This window comes from Diadema antillarum, unplaced genomic scaffold, assembly GCF_040938485.1.
Source record: "Diadema antillarum isolate AM-2024a unplaced genomic scaffold, OU_Dant_1.0 scf00000062, whole genome shotgun sequence".
Lineage (NCBI taxonomy): Eukaryota > Metazoa > Echinodermata > Echinoidea > Diadematoida > Diadematidae > Diadema > Diadema antillarum.
The window spans coordinates 2,244,750-2,259,185 of NW_027270951.1; the positions used below are offsets into that span (position 1 = coordinate 2,244,750).

The 14,436-nt window shown below is 43.2% G+C and overlaps 1 pseudogene; it reads right to left on the reverse strand.

Annotated features, from left to right (window-relative positions):
* Positions 1 to 2,441: 2,441 nt before the first annotated feature.
* Positions 2,442 to 14,436, reverse strand: part of LOC139716190 (uncharacterized) — a 243,494-nt pseudogene continuing 231,499 nt past the window's right edge.

The following is a 14,436-nucleotide window of genomic DNA, read 5'->3' on the forward strand; positions in this document are numbered from 1 at the left end:
ACCTCAAAGACTGACATAAAACTTTAACTTAAAAGGAAAAAAATAGTATAAAAAAAAACAACCACCCACCCATTTTACAAACTTTAGATATTTATATTACAGTGTCTATACAAATCAAGTAATAAAGTTGTAAAATTGAACATGTCGTGTATGCACATGTCACATTTAAGGTCTAATAAATATGTCTATTTTTTTCCTTTTTTTCTCTCTCTTTCTTGTAAAACTAGAAAAGCCAAACCCTTTGATATTCAAGGTAACATAATACTACAACACAAGATATATTGCCACACACAGTAACAAAATGAAATCTCACAAATCTTTCAATAAGCATGATTGTGACAATCTTACTTGTTTTTGAGAAGTTTCGTCTAAGAGGTTGATAAATTAAGGAACATCTTATGCATGAATCACCTCTCCTCTCTTGAAGCAGGCGGAGAGATTAAGCGAAAAACGAGAGAGCTCACACGAGACAATGATTGCACTTCATATTAAAGGGTGTAGAAAAATACAATATACAACAGCGACAGCGCAATGTCAGTCAACTTTGACAAGGAACATACACTTACCAGCATTCCATGGCAATATCAGTGGTTTCATAAGTAAGCCCTGCATTCATCTTAAAAATGCACCAAAACAATTCCCTCCCCCTCCCCCCCCCAAAAAAAAAAAAGAGACAAAAATAGTAGCAATCTTTCTAAGTTGTCTTCTCCATGAACTGATCAATGAACATCATCTCTCATATGAAAATATCTTCTTGGTATTTCTGATCACTGGTGCAGTGGGTTGGAGTCACAGACAAATTACATTGGTGTGTGATAATACCTGCCAATATTGTCTGTGTTACAAGCATACTTTCAATTCTCCATCACAGTGCACCTATAAATCAACACAATTCTGAACGATGGCTGATTTTGCTATTAAAAATATACATTTGTAAGCAATGCCGTGATAGGCATCCACCTCCCCCCACCCCCTTTGCTCTGAAATGGAGCCGCTTCCTGCCCTGATGTTCCTCAGAACTGGTGAAAGCGTTATTGGAGAGGAACAACACTTTCAACATCACTTTCAACATCATTATCTGGTGAGAATCAGCCACCAAACATGTGCCTTGGAAACTACAAATAAAAACACTAAAGAGCTGCTAGACACTCACAACAGATATTCACAGACAAACATTCCGACAGAGAGAATAAGTCATAAATTAATTTAAATACAAATAAATAAAATTTCCGTTTGTATTTCAAGTATTGACATCCCTGCCGAGATGACACTTTACAAGATCAAGACAGCATTTTTGTTTCTCATTAATATTGACTTTTAAAAGCATAAAGAACATCTTTCTTTCTTTTTTTCAATGCACAAAGCTTTATTCTAACCAATGCTTGCAACATCAAGCGCTTCTCACTACTTGGTGACTTTGAACAGCATGTTACAAAATGATTTGAGATTTTAAGAACACAAAAAGTCTTTCCCCCGTTGGCCATTATTGACTACATCTATCTGAAATTAAAATCAATGTGCACAGGTGATGCAATTTCAAAGCAAGCCAGAGCATCACACAGCGTAGCATAGCTGACTGTGAATCCTCGTCACTCTACTTCCCATCCAAACTGAACTACATGCCACATCCCGCTGTAATGCCATAAAGACAGATCCAGCCAACAAACCGACACATTTCTCTCAATTTTTACTTTGATCAAGACAGTGGCTCTGTACAATACAGAGTTGAAGATATAGAAAAAAATAATTATAATATACAAATGACTGACTGCTATCTGAACAGAACCTATACTACTCCAGTTCATCATTCTCTTAAGGTATGTTTTCATATTTCAGTGAAGTTGTAATCCATCATGCTACATTCTGCTTCTCTCTTTCTCATTACACACACGTGTGCAATCCTGCATCATCTCTAACTTCCACAAGTTCAACAACAACAATAAAAAGAGCTCCCCTTACTGTGTCATTTTCCACTGGTCAACCAAATGACCCAATTCACAAATTATGCATGTGCTAAAATGAAGAGCAAGAATAACTTTCTTGAAATCAAATTTGGACATCATTTTATGGCAAAGTTTACTTACTATCAAAACTCCCCCCTCCCCTCCACTCCCCCCCCCCCCCCAAAAAAAAAAGGGGGGAAAAAGGGGAAAAATGATTAAAATCTGTAAATTAAATGTTCCAAGTATTTGGAATGATATCATATCCAGGAATCCCGTCCCTTTCATAAACACAAACTGACTTCAACTTAGAGATACTGACAACCTTTCATACAGATTTGTTCATCAGGAGAACCCACCAGCTGCAAATTAAATCAAACACATATCAAAGCAACATGACAAAATACCTAGGTTGGTTGAAAAATGAAAAGCACAGTGAATGAACGCAATCTTTCCATACACGTTCTTGGTCCGTGGCTTGATTCTATGAGTCATAATCAACCCTCCATAACACCCGTCACAAAGTGGGCTACCTTGTCCAACTTGAAACATTCCAGATCTCAAATGTCTCATTTCCAAAAGAAATCGAACATCAATCACCTCTCTATTTCATCTTCTACTGTCCCTAACTCCAGCTACAAATCTAATATCCAAGGACCCCCCTTTAATAACTGAAGACTTGTTTTGCATAAGCTTCCAGCTAGCTAGATATCAGCAAGTCATATGCCTTCTACATTCTGTTCACAGTACCACGTATGTGTTGAGACTTTACTTAGTAGGTCTAATGACGCATTCTCTTTTTAATTCATCTCTCTGCAGTCAACACACGACAATATAACACAAGTGCCACGGCATACAATGACCCCCTTGATTGCACTTGAAAAAAAAAAAATCAAATGCTAGTCTTCAAATGCACGGTTCTTACTGGCTAGGAGCCTAATTGCATTTCAGTTGTTTGTGAAATATTTATTTCCTTTTTTTTTTTTGGTAATTTTTTTTTCTTACACTGAACATTGAAAGTTTGTGGGAAAAAAAAATAATGGAACAGGACCTAAAATATTTGAATTCTTTCTCTGACAACACTGACTGGCTTTTACACCAGTTACATGACAGCATTACCTATCAATGCACTGCCTCTTACTGGGTAAAATTGGGGTTAGTTGGTAATTTAAAACCCTCAAGTCATCTCTATCTCTCTACACACACTGCCTCCATTTCTTTTCCATGTCACATCACGTGACCCATACGGACTGCTATCATCCACGGGTCTCCACTGTCACTGGTGCATCAAATAGATCTTCACTTGTGTCGTCAGAGCTCGTTCTGCCGATGGGTGCGATGACTTCTCTTTGATGCCTCGTTTGGCCACTTGCAGCATTTCTCGCTCGAGTCCCTCACTTTGGACCTTCCTGCTTCTATGGATATGCTGCAGCACTTTTCTACAGCTTGTAGCAACATGCATATTTTTTCTTTCTGTCTTTTTTTCAAGGTATTGCTGCCACAGTGATGCATCCAAGCTGTCTCACGAATGTGTATTTGAATAGGCTTCATCTCCTTCGGAGGTGATGGGGACAATACTGCAAGACTAAGCATGTGATTACTGCCATGGAATGACAAAGTAACTCAATCGTCCTCTGTAACTTTTCATCCATCAACTCCTTGTTTAACATCAGCACATTATTGCAGCATCTATCCCGAATAACACAGAACGCTTTAGTTTTATGACATCACCTCCTTGTTCAACATCATTCTAACACTGCATTGATGGATGAACTAGGAAAAAAAAAATGTATATCTACTAGCAGCACAGAAAGAAAAAAACAACAACAACAAAGATGATGCACCATGGGAAAATGAGACGGTTTGTGAATTGAAGGGGAAAAACGATTGTGATGAATTTTGCACGAGGTATTCTACGCTCCCACCGGGTGGAGCCCCCTGTCACTGAGTCAAAACAGTTTCTGGCGAAGCCAACGGCGGCACCATGGGGGTGATATTCAGTTAACCCCCAACACCTGCGTATCTTTGTCCTCGCTTTCTGTTGGTGCCGCGCATAAAGAGGGAGGGTCACTCCTCGTGGCCGGTCAGTGCGTAGCTTTGTCAAGGTCCATTGTTCGCTGCCTGAGGAGGTGCATTTCTCGCATGTAGTTCTCGTATTCCAGCTGCATCTCATACATCCTCTCTGTCAGCTCCTGACCACATGATAGGTAGAGTGATACAAAAGGGGGGAAATTAGTTTTCTCTTCAAAAAGTCAATAGACATGAGTTGATGTTGGGATGTTGCTATCGTGATTACATGATTTTTGAAAGTTCAAGAAAAGATATTAAATGTGACATGCTGAATATGAACATCATTTGTGTAGCTACGCCATCTTTATATACTCATGGAGTACAATGAAAACATAATTTACTTTGCTTGTCTCTGAAACCTCATCACTGAAAAGAAGTTTTCTTGTTCCTAAAATAAAGAAAGCCAGCAGAAGACAGCGTGACATTCGGTTTTGCAAAGCTGACTGACATAGTAATCTACACAACATTACACGAACAATACTAACAATATCTACAATGTCTCAACAATGATTAACAACTCTGACTACCTTCTGCTATGAAGACATGAACTTCACTATAATGGACATACAGATCAAAGTTACAATTTTTTATACCACTGACCCTGACTTTTATTTCATTTCAATTAAGTATGTAAAGACCTATATTTTGTTTCTTTTTTTTTTCACTCACAGTATAATTGTCAACATCTATTTCGAACAGTCACATTTAGTATGAATATTGAACTTTGACCCTAACTTTGATCAGCCTGAAAGGTCAAGCGACTTCTTGAATCCACTTACGTTCTTCCTCCTTGCCAGCTGCTCAGCGCTCCCATTCAGCTCCACATTGTGGTGTCTCAGGCCTGCTAGGTGATCCATCAACATTGACCTCTCTGACCTTTGATCTGAAAGATAGATGGATGGATGGATGGACAGATGAATAAATGAATGAATGGATGGAGATGGATGGATGGATGGATGGATGGATGGATGGATGGATAGAGAAGTAAATACATTAGGCAGAAGGACAGAAGTACAGGTGGACAGGTAGAAAAAGAAAGATAGACGAATAGAAAGATGAACAGTGATGAAAGTGAAAAGATGTGTAGAGAGATAGATTCCAAAGAGAGATCAAGAGAAATTATACATGAGGGAGCTCAGAACAAAGGGGTACTTTTCACATTTGTATCTGACATCAGTTTCTAAACAAGGCTAAATATCAACAGAAAGTGAGCACAGCTTGCTCAAACTGGTTGATTACAGTGACTACCCAACATGTTGAATACTGTGGATCTGCCAATACATCACAAAATTGCCAGTATATGCTGCTGTGATGTCATTCTACTTAGAGTTACTGACAAGATATGAATATTTTAGGTCATGCATCACAAGAACCTTTTCGTCTTTCTTTGCTACAATATTTTTTGTTAGCAATTTTCTGGTCTGCACCTTGGTCTAAAACCACAACTGTTTGTTGATACCTGACACATATTCATACAGCATAATGGCATCTTTCATATGATCGTGCAACGAAAGCAATACTTCACACTGTTTTTTTCAAAGATGCTATGAGATCTGTGAAAGCGTGGTCAGACTGGGAAAAGATCGAGAAGTTTAAGATCGCGAAGTCTTCACGATCTTTTGTCGTGCGGTCACACTGGCAGCCAAACTTGGATCAAGAAGTTTGGGTCATTGGTATGCACGCGCAAGAAAGAAGAAAGAGTACGCCGTCCGATGGTTAGTGATTGTGACGTAACAATGCACATCTGTAAATGACGATGGCCTAACACTTCGGAGACACCGCTCGCAAACAGATCGAGAAGTTTGTCGGGGGTGAGGGAAATGTCCCTAGTTGAAGTGGGAAGTTTTGCGAGAAGTTTTGCGGGAAGTTTGCGATCTTAATCTTCTCGATTTTACACCAGAGTGACCGCGCCTTGAATCTTATATCTATCTATCCCTGTACATACCTAATAAATATCTGTGATAAGACTCTGACACTGCCTCCCAGCCAGGCCAGTTGTATACTCTGCTGTGAAGTTTGTGTCGACTATGTTGTGACGCGGACGTTGATGAGGATTGCGAGGAAATCGAGGATGATGACGATGACGATGACGACGACGACGATGACGAAGGCTGGTGATGATGATGATGGTGGTGATGGTGATGATGATGCCTGCCGGAGCCCGATGTTGCCGTGGGAACCGAGAGAGCGTCTCGCTTTGACGTCTCATTGTGCGATGCATTCAGCATAGCCCCTAAAATTTAACAGGAGACATACAGAGATATCTAAAGGTCTAGAATGTGACTGAAAAAAAAATCAAATTCTTGTTGGCTGCAATGTAAAACACTCCTCTGGTATGGACGGCTGTCCTCTTGCATTTGTATACAAATAATACACACTCAAACCTGTGTATTATTTGATTTATAAAATGGGTTGAAAACTAACAGCATTTTTCATGTACCTTTGTGGGTCAATACCAGTCAGCTACATGTAACACTTGCTCAAAAGTCAAGATGTCCGAAGATGTTCGTCCCAAACGTTTACGCACGTCGCACTCGGAAATCCCGCACATATAAGTACTGTACGTATAAGCGTATACGTACGCCACATGTTATGCACAAGAAAGACCGGCTGGCAGCCTGAACTAGAAGTTGTTTACAGGATTGACAGCGCGTATAGTAGCGCGTGACGCACTTGTAACAACTGATTGAGTGTGCACTGCTAGTGTAAACATTGTGACGTCAGTGACTTTACGCTTTTTTGCACGGCCGTGCAATACAGTTCGACCTCGATTATCCGGCTATGTCGGGACCGGCGCTCATCCGGATAAGCGAATTGGCCGGATATGGGAGACACTATGTTAATGTATATAGTGCACCGGCAGCTAGGCAGGTAGCATACCCCGCAACGGTGGTGATGACTGCTTACTTTTACGATGATAATGTGGTGTGAATTTATGTGAGTTCTGTCGGGAATATTGTAGGCAAATCGAGTGAGTTTTGTAGAAATTTTAATTGAATTTAAAGTCACTGTTTTTTCTCAATTTTTGGATGAAAAACAAAAGTCCTTCACTGCGTGAACGCGTCCGGATAATAGAGATTTCCGGTTAAAAGGAAGCCGGATAATCGAGGTCGAACTGTAGTAAGAAATCATGAACGCACACGTGACTCATTTCAGCTCTTCCAATTGGCTACATTCTTGAACCCATTTTATAAATCACTCTATCAATAGAGCTTGGCAGATGATGTCGATTTGTGGCCATTCAAATCTCGAAAGAGCTGATAATTTACTGTAAACTCCATAATCGTGCGGAAACAGCCTCCTCTATGGAATACATATGTATACACCATTCTCTTCTCTATCAGCAAAAAAAAAACAAATCCTTGAAAATTTTTAAAAATAAAAGAATAATTTTGGACCCACCTTTCTTCTGGTTGAGTTTCTCCTGGGTGGACCGCAAGACTGACTGGTGGAACTCCTGAGCGAAACCCTCGGCCACCGCTGACGAGTTGTGTCGAGAGGTGTTGAGGAATGACGAGATGGTGAATGGTGAGGGCTGCTTGAGCACCGTCTCCGATGCTGATGAGGAGAGCCCACCGTCTGGTCGCCGACGACAACCCAGCTCGCCATTCATCACCTCCTGCTTGATTTCCTTCTTGGGGTGGATGACCGGCAGTTCGTTGGCCTTGCCGCTGCCACCACTGCCCGTAGAGGGCGCCGATGCAGTCTTAAGGAGCTGCTGGCCGTTGGAGGAGGCAGAGGTCGAGAGGTCAAGGCTGGGGGAATGTGAATTGCTGTGGTTGGTCACGACCAGGGAGGAGTTGAGAGGTACTGGCGATGTGGGAGGCTTGTCGATCTGCAGGTGGTCGAGGGGCGTCTGCAGGCTGGGGTGAGAGTTGATGTAGGGGGCTCCCTCCTTGCCCTCTTTGAGCCTCTTCTGCAGCACTGCATCTATTGCTGGGGCAGATAATACAGAACGTTGCGCAACAATAATGATGACAATAAAGATGAACGCGAAGACAATGATCATTAGGACAAGAATATCATCAATACCAATGACAAAATCATAAATCCACCAAGTGTGTTGTCGCTGTGCCAAGAAACTTGGGGAAGTGTGATGAAAGATGCAAAGACAACTGCTGATTTTATGCAGGCCAGAAGAAATAGCCTGTGGATATTTACCTGGGCTGTGTGCGTCGGCACTGTTAGGCAGCGGAGTGTCGGTGTCCTTGTGGTCCCGTTTGAACTTGCGTAACCGATCGGCCTCCACGGCTCGCTTAGCCGTTGTGATAGCTACAGAAATGTAAAGAGACAAAAGGGAGGAGGCATGAGAAAGGAGGGCAAGTTGTTTGACATCAGCCTGAAATTCATATTTCATTCAGATAAAATGGAGTATCAGGTGCTATGGCGACCACAAGAAAATGTTTGTGTTTGCCATGTACCATGCACTTCTATCCAACGGAAACCATGACTCTGCAGCAGTTCAGAAACAAACTTTTGCATCCATTCTACTTGCGCAAATCGTGGCTCCTAGCAAAATTTGTGAAAGTTTCACGCACATGAAAATTTCTGGTTTTACAGGAAGGTTATCATACCCTCCCCCCTCCCCACTGTGTGCATAACAAATGCAAGCAGACACTGAGCAGTGAACATGTGGGTATGGCATACCTTGCTTCTTCTCACTGGAGAGTGTATCCAGTCCAAAGGTGCGGAGGAAGCGGCACTTGTGTGGGTAGTTCGGCTCGTTTTGGAAGTCCTCCTGGGAGAGGGGTGCAGCTGGCGGCAACAGGGGGACCTGGGGCATCACCTTGGCCACTTTGGGCTGAGGGGTGGCGTTGTCCTCGCCGTAGATCCGCCGCCTCTTTCTCCGCTGTTCCCGCCTCACCTCTGTGTGTATTTTGGGGGATGAGGAATGGAGTAGATTAAAGGCCATTTTATTTTTTGGCATGTTTGTGTGTGAATACTAAAGCGGAAATAAATAATGAGAAACATTTAAGGATGTCTGTCAATATGTGATATAGGAGCCAGGAAAAATATCATTCCACATGATCTGAAAATGTCGTCAAGCAGGTCTAAGCCTTCTAGCACAAAGTTGCATTTTTTTTTAAAATTTGAAATGAAAAGTAATAATTTCCTGATCCTGTTACTAAGATATTGCAAGGCAGCCATCATTCACCATGACTTTTGGAGTACCTAGGTTCAGTGCTCTTTCAATGTCCTCAAAATATTTAAATTTATGTGAAATTACTTTTACATATTCTTTGCAACATTCCACTACTCCGGTGACATCACAACTTGTTCCCATTTACAGAGGTATTGACATGCAATTATCTGAAACTGTAAAAAATGCATAACTTATCCATGGATTGCTTGATATTCTGCAAAGCTGTCATATAGTGTTTCACTAATATTTCTGCATTTACTGAATCCACATATCTAATTTGGGAAACTTCACTTTGCACCGCAGCAAAGAACTTCACCCACAATGAACTCACCTCTCCTGTGTTTGTGTGAGATCAGGCCCAGCGTGGTCATGAAGGTTCCTTTCTTCTCGCTGGATTCTGCTTTGAGGCGGGAGCGCCTGGCGATGCGAATCATCCGTTGCCGGTAGCGTTCCCGCTTGTCCTCCACCTCCTCCTCGCTATCCGACTCACTCTCGCTGGAGGCGTAGACACCCGTACGCCTCTCCTCATTCTTGCGTTTCTCTTCCAGATCTAGCTTACTGATTACCGGTTCAGAGCTGGGGCGGGGTAGGTGGGCTGGTAGCCCTTCCCTGATGTGCTGGTTGCGGTAGAACTCGTGAAAATGGCGATTGAACTCTGTGTGGTGGCTCAAATCGTAGGGCCCCAGCTGGCTGGCGTTCTTCAGCACTGACTGGGCGTGTCTCGCTGAGTCCTTGCTCTCAGACAGCTGCTGCTGCTGCTGTGTTGCGAGCTGGCTCTGCACCTTACTGCTGCTACTGCTGCTGCCGCTCTGTGCATGTGCATGTGCCCGTCGCACGGGGTCTGCCGTGCGCTCAACGTGTTTGTCGTTATGCAACGTTCTGGAGGGGATTAAGCGGTCGTATTCAACCGTCCGGTGATTGTTATAGGCATTGTGCTTAGAGTGAGCATCATGGCTGGAGCTGTGGAGTGAGGTGAGGGGCGGAGGGTGGTGACCCCCACCAATGATGTGGTCCTCTCTATGACTCTCTCTGTGACTCTCTCTGTGACCATCTCTGTGACTCTCTCTGTGACTCTCTCTGTGACCCTCTCTGTGACTCTCTCGATGACTCTCGCGATGACTCTCTCGGTGACTCTCGCGATGACTCTCTCGGTGGCGCTCTCTGTGGTCAGATTCGTGCCTGTATCATGAGCAAAGACAGTATAACATAGGAAAGTTTTATCGCTGGGTTGCAGTCAAAGAATATCGTATTTCATTCTGACTAAACTATTTTGTCTTATTGCCCACAAACTCAGTCTTCTAGTAACTTGAACACATTCCTCCCATGTCATCACATCAATGGCACAAAAAGCATGTAATGTTGTCTGTCCGAAGTCAGCCTAACGAGTGTGACCATTCGTATGAGAGAACTTTCAACCTGAGGTGCTCTAAAATGGGGCTTGTAGTTTCATACTGACGACAAAAAAACAAACAAAAACAAAACCTGCTGTGCTGCACAACTTCAAACAGTTGTTCATTTCTTGATTTGTTCATTTCATTGTCAGTGTTTCCTAGTCCATCATCTTCTTTTATTTTCTGGAACTCTCCTTCATCAAAGTCAAGCAGGGGGAGTGGTTCTGCTTCTCTTCACTTCATGCTGATGAATACTGATGGTCAACATCAGCATCTTCCACATCGTCTCTGTGCAATTTTTACCTCTCTGCTATCCTCCGGTTCTCCTGCAGTAGGATCTCCCTGTCGTGGTGGGCCTTGCGGTCGCGGTCTGACAAGTAGCGCACCGACTCATGAGAAGCCGCATCCTGTTTGGGAGGAATATGCGCAGCATTTATCTTCTTGTTCACAAAGACACACAGTCTCATCTATTTCATCAAAGTTTCAGCAAAATGATGTGTAAGATCAGCTTTTGAAAAAGAAGTGAAGTGGAAATGTGGTACAATTCTATAAGGATAAAAAACAAAATCATTTTACCAACAGAGATAATGACAAGAGGAATTACTGGTATTCTGTACTACATATTCACTGATGAAAAACTACAAAATGGGTACCAGTAACAAAGACGTGCATTGGTGATCAAAATCTAATTTTGCCAGTCAAAGAAACATTAGGGAATTAGGAACCAACCCCCATGTGGGTAAGGATATTCTACTTTTAGCAGTGTAGAATGTTTGGGATTTAGGCTGACCGATCTTTCAGAACAAGCTTCAGCTGTTCTCTTGTGTTCTGGCTTGGCTCTAAAGGTATACTGTAAACGTCAATATTTTCGCGCGATTAATTTTTCGCGCTGAGCGGCTCGAAAACATATTCGCGGGTTCTTAAATTTGCGCTCCGCAGCGGGTTAATACACAGTCGCTGTTTTCATCCAGCGATGCCAGCGTATGAAAGTGACGTAGCGAGCGGTGCGAGTGTGAGTACAAGCGCTCAACTACGTAGTACACTGTACACGTATTTTACTCGATACATGTACTGTAGTACTAGTACTGTAGTCGCGGAGATGTAGCACACCAATCGGCCATGGGCTCGGTGCGTGCGGTGCGTGCGATGATACTGCTATTATGCGTAAACATGTCTGTACTACATAGCAGTATCATCGACGAAGCGCACGCAATTCAGGCTGTTAGAAATGTGCATAGAAAATTGCGAAGATATATTCGCGCGTTTTTGAATTCGCGCTAGCCGAACGTAGCGCGAAATCCGCGAAAATTAATGTACCGCGAAAATTTCCACGTTTACAGTAACAAGTTTTGATGTGGACCTTCTGGAATGAAGTCATGATTAAGATGATTGCCCTGGAGGGAGACTCACCCTAAGCTGAGAGTGGATGTAGCCTGTGGGAGATTCCTGGTTGTGATCCTCTCGACTGCTGCGGGGCGTGTGCCGGTGCTTGTCTGCCCACCGGTCCTCTCGGTCCGCCTTCTTGAGGAGGGGGACGGGCCCCGGCTCCTGAGGGGAGGGCTTGCTGGACCCGATGGATGAATGGGACTGTGGCCTTCTTGATAGGGAGGAATCTAGTCACGGGGAAAATTATGAAGCGAAATGGTATCAATTTCCAAGACATATCAACAGTTTTACTGTCCAAACATCTGGTCAATGAGCCTAATAAAACTCTCAGATCATGCATAGAATCCCTCTTCCTCTGACAAAGAGCTACTCCATCATCCAAGCCGACACCTCTAAACGTTATCCCAACCATCCTGCCTACTTTTGAGTTTCTAAACTCATCCTCACCCTCCTTCTCTTTACCCCTACCCATCTCATCTCTCGAAATCTTATCCCCTCTCACACGCTTTTTAAACCCATCAAATTCCGTTCCCAATCTTAGCCCGTAAAACCCCTCTGTCTCTCCATCTCTTTTCCACACTACCTCCTCTCAAAACTACACTTCATTAAACTATCCCCACCCACCCAAAACCCAACCCCTCTTGAAGTTCCCTCCCAAACAATCCCCCTCCCAAGCCAAGACGCTTCATGGTCTGTGACCAGATTACATCACTGGTCGTGTGGTTGTGCCTGTCGTGACGGAGAGAGGATGAAACTGGAAGTTGAAGCCAGGCAAGAAAAAATTTATTCACCTCTTGCTGGGCTGCTGGAATACCGCCTCTCGTCGCTGCGCCCTCTGTCGTGGATGGAGGATGACGACTCGCGCTCGCTGCGGCTCCTCTCACGGTTCTGCTCCAGTCTCAGCTCCTCTGCCCGCCGGTCACGCTCTCTCTCCCTCTGCTGTTCCTGCAGCACCTTTTCTCTGTTTTTGGTAAGGAAGATAGATATCAAGCTTAAACTACAAACAGAGTGACCATGAAATGGGCACTTTTGATTCTGAATTTAAAAAGAAAAAAAAACTCTTTAGCAAGATGAAGCGAATAGATACAAGCATATTTCTCACCATTCCTATATCTGGTGAAGTATGGATGGATTTTTTACAAATACTTAAGATTTCGAATGGCCAATGATTCCTTTCTCTCGACAATGAATGAGATATCTTCTGTCTTTCAAACACTGATAGATACTTATTCTGCTGTTCCCTTGTTTTTTTTATGTGACTTGAGTTATATTCTTGATGCGAGATAAAATTCCTCCTTTAAGACATCAGTATCTTGTTTTGAAGATGTACACAGCATTAACATATTAAATTAACTAATTCACCACTGATGCACCAACAAAATCACCATGATGACCGCATCTTCCTCTCACCTCTCTGCTGCACTGTGGGGGTTCCCCAGTCCGCCAAAGGCCATGGTGCCGGGAGAGATATGTGGTACCTGCATGGCAGCTAGGTCCCCTGGGTAGCGCAGGCTGGTGAAGAGAGGGTTTATGGCCGGGTGAGGGAAGAGGGGAGCATGTGGCGACCCCAGGGGTAGAAACGGTGGTCTGAGACCGGGGTAGGCAGCATAGCGCTCAAAGTGCTCCTCAGGCCTGCAAGAGTAGACACAGAGAAATAAGAAATTAATTTAGAGTGGCGCAGATTATACAAATGAAGTCATTGAACCAAAACATTGTACATTTTAGAAAAAGCTCTGTAACATGTCGTCCTTCTCCAGGTTTTTAGGAAGGACGAAGAGGAGAAATCTTCTTACCACAAAACTTGATCATTGGAGTATATACTCGGTGATGAGAGCATTTGTTCATGGTAACTCTTGTGCTCTTGGCTTCAAATGACATAATGACATACAATGACTCTATTTGAATGCACAAGCCGAGGATGCAAAACTGCAAAACTTGTAACATTTCACAAGATGAACAGAGAAACCCAGGAACCCAGAGCTCAGCACACAGGTATCCTGGTGTTGTGATTCATCCATTGCCATAGCAATGCATCCCTGGAATGCTACAATGACATTGCCATTACTGACATCTGTCTGAAATTCTCACACTCGTGCGTGACATGGACCCCCTCCATCCCACCAACCACAGAAAACTGTGATGAGCCCTCCCCCCTGCAAACTCTGTCAACCATGTTGTCATATCATGTGGCCAATTTCCTTACTTGCCAAGTAAAGATGCTACAAGGGAGGACAGACACAAACAAATAAACAGAGACTCAACCCTCAGAAAGAAGAGACAGGGAAAAGTGTGATACTTCTCAAATCACAACAAAGCCACAGACACGTTACAATGATTCATAGCTTTTCAAGCCCAGTTTTCTCGTCTTTCCCTTTTCTTTTTCTTGCTGAATTCCCAACAAAACACTTTTCAAACACCATTTGATGAGATGACAACCAACATGCTCGCAACTTGCCAAACTACCTTCAGAGTTATAGTTTCTGGCTTGCGGTGTTAGCAATCCCCT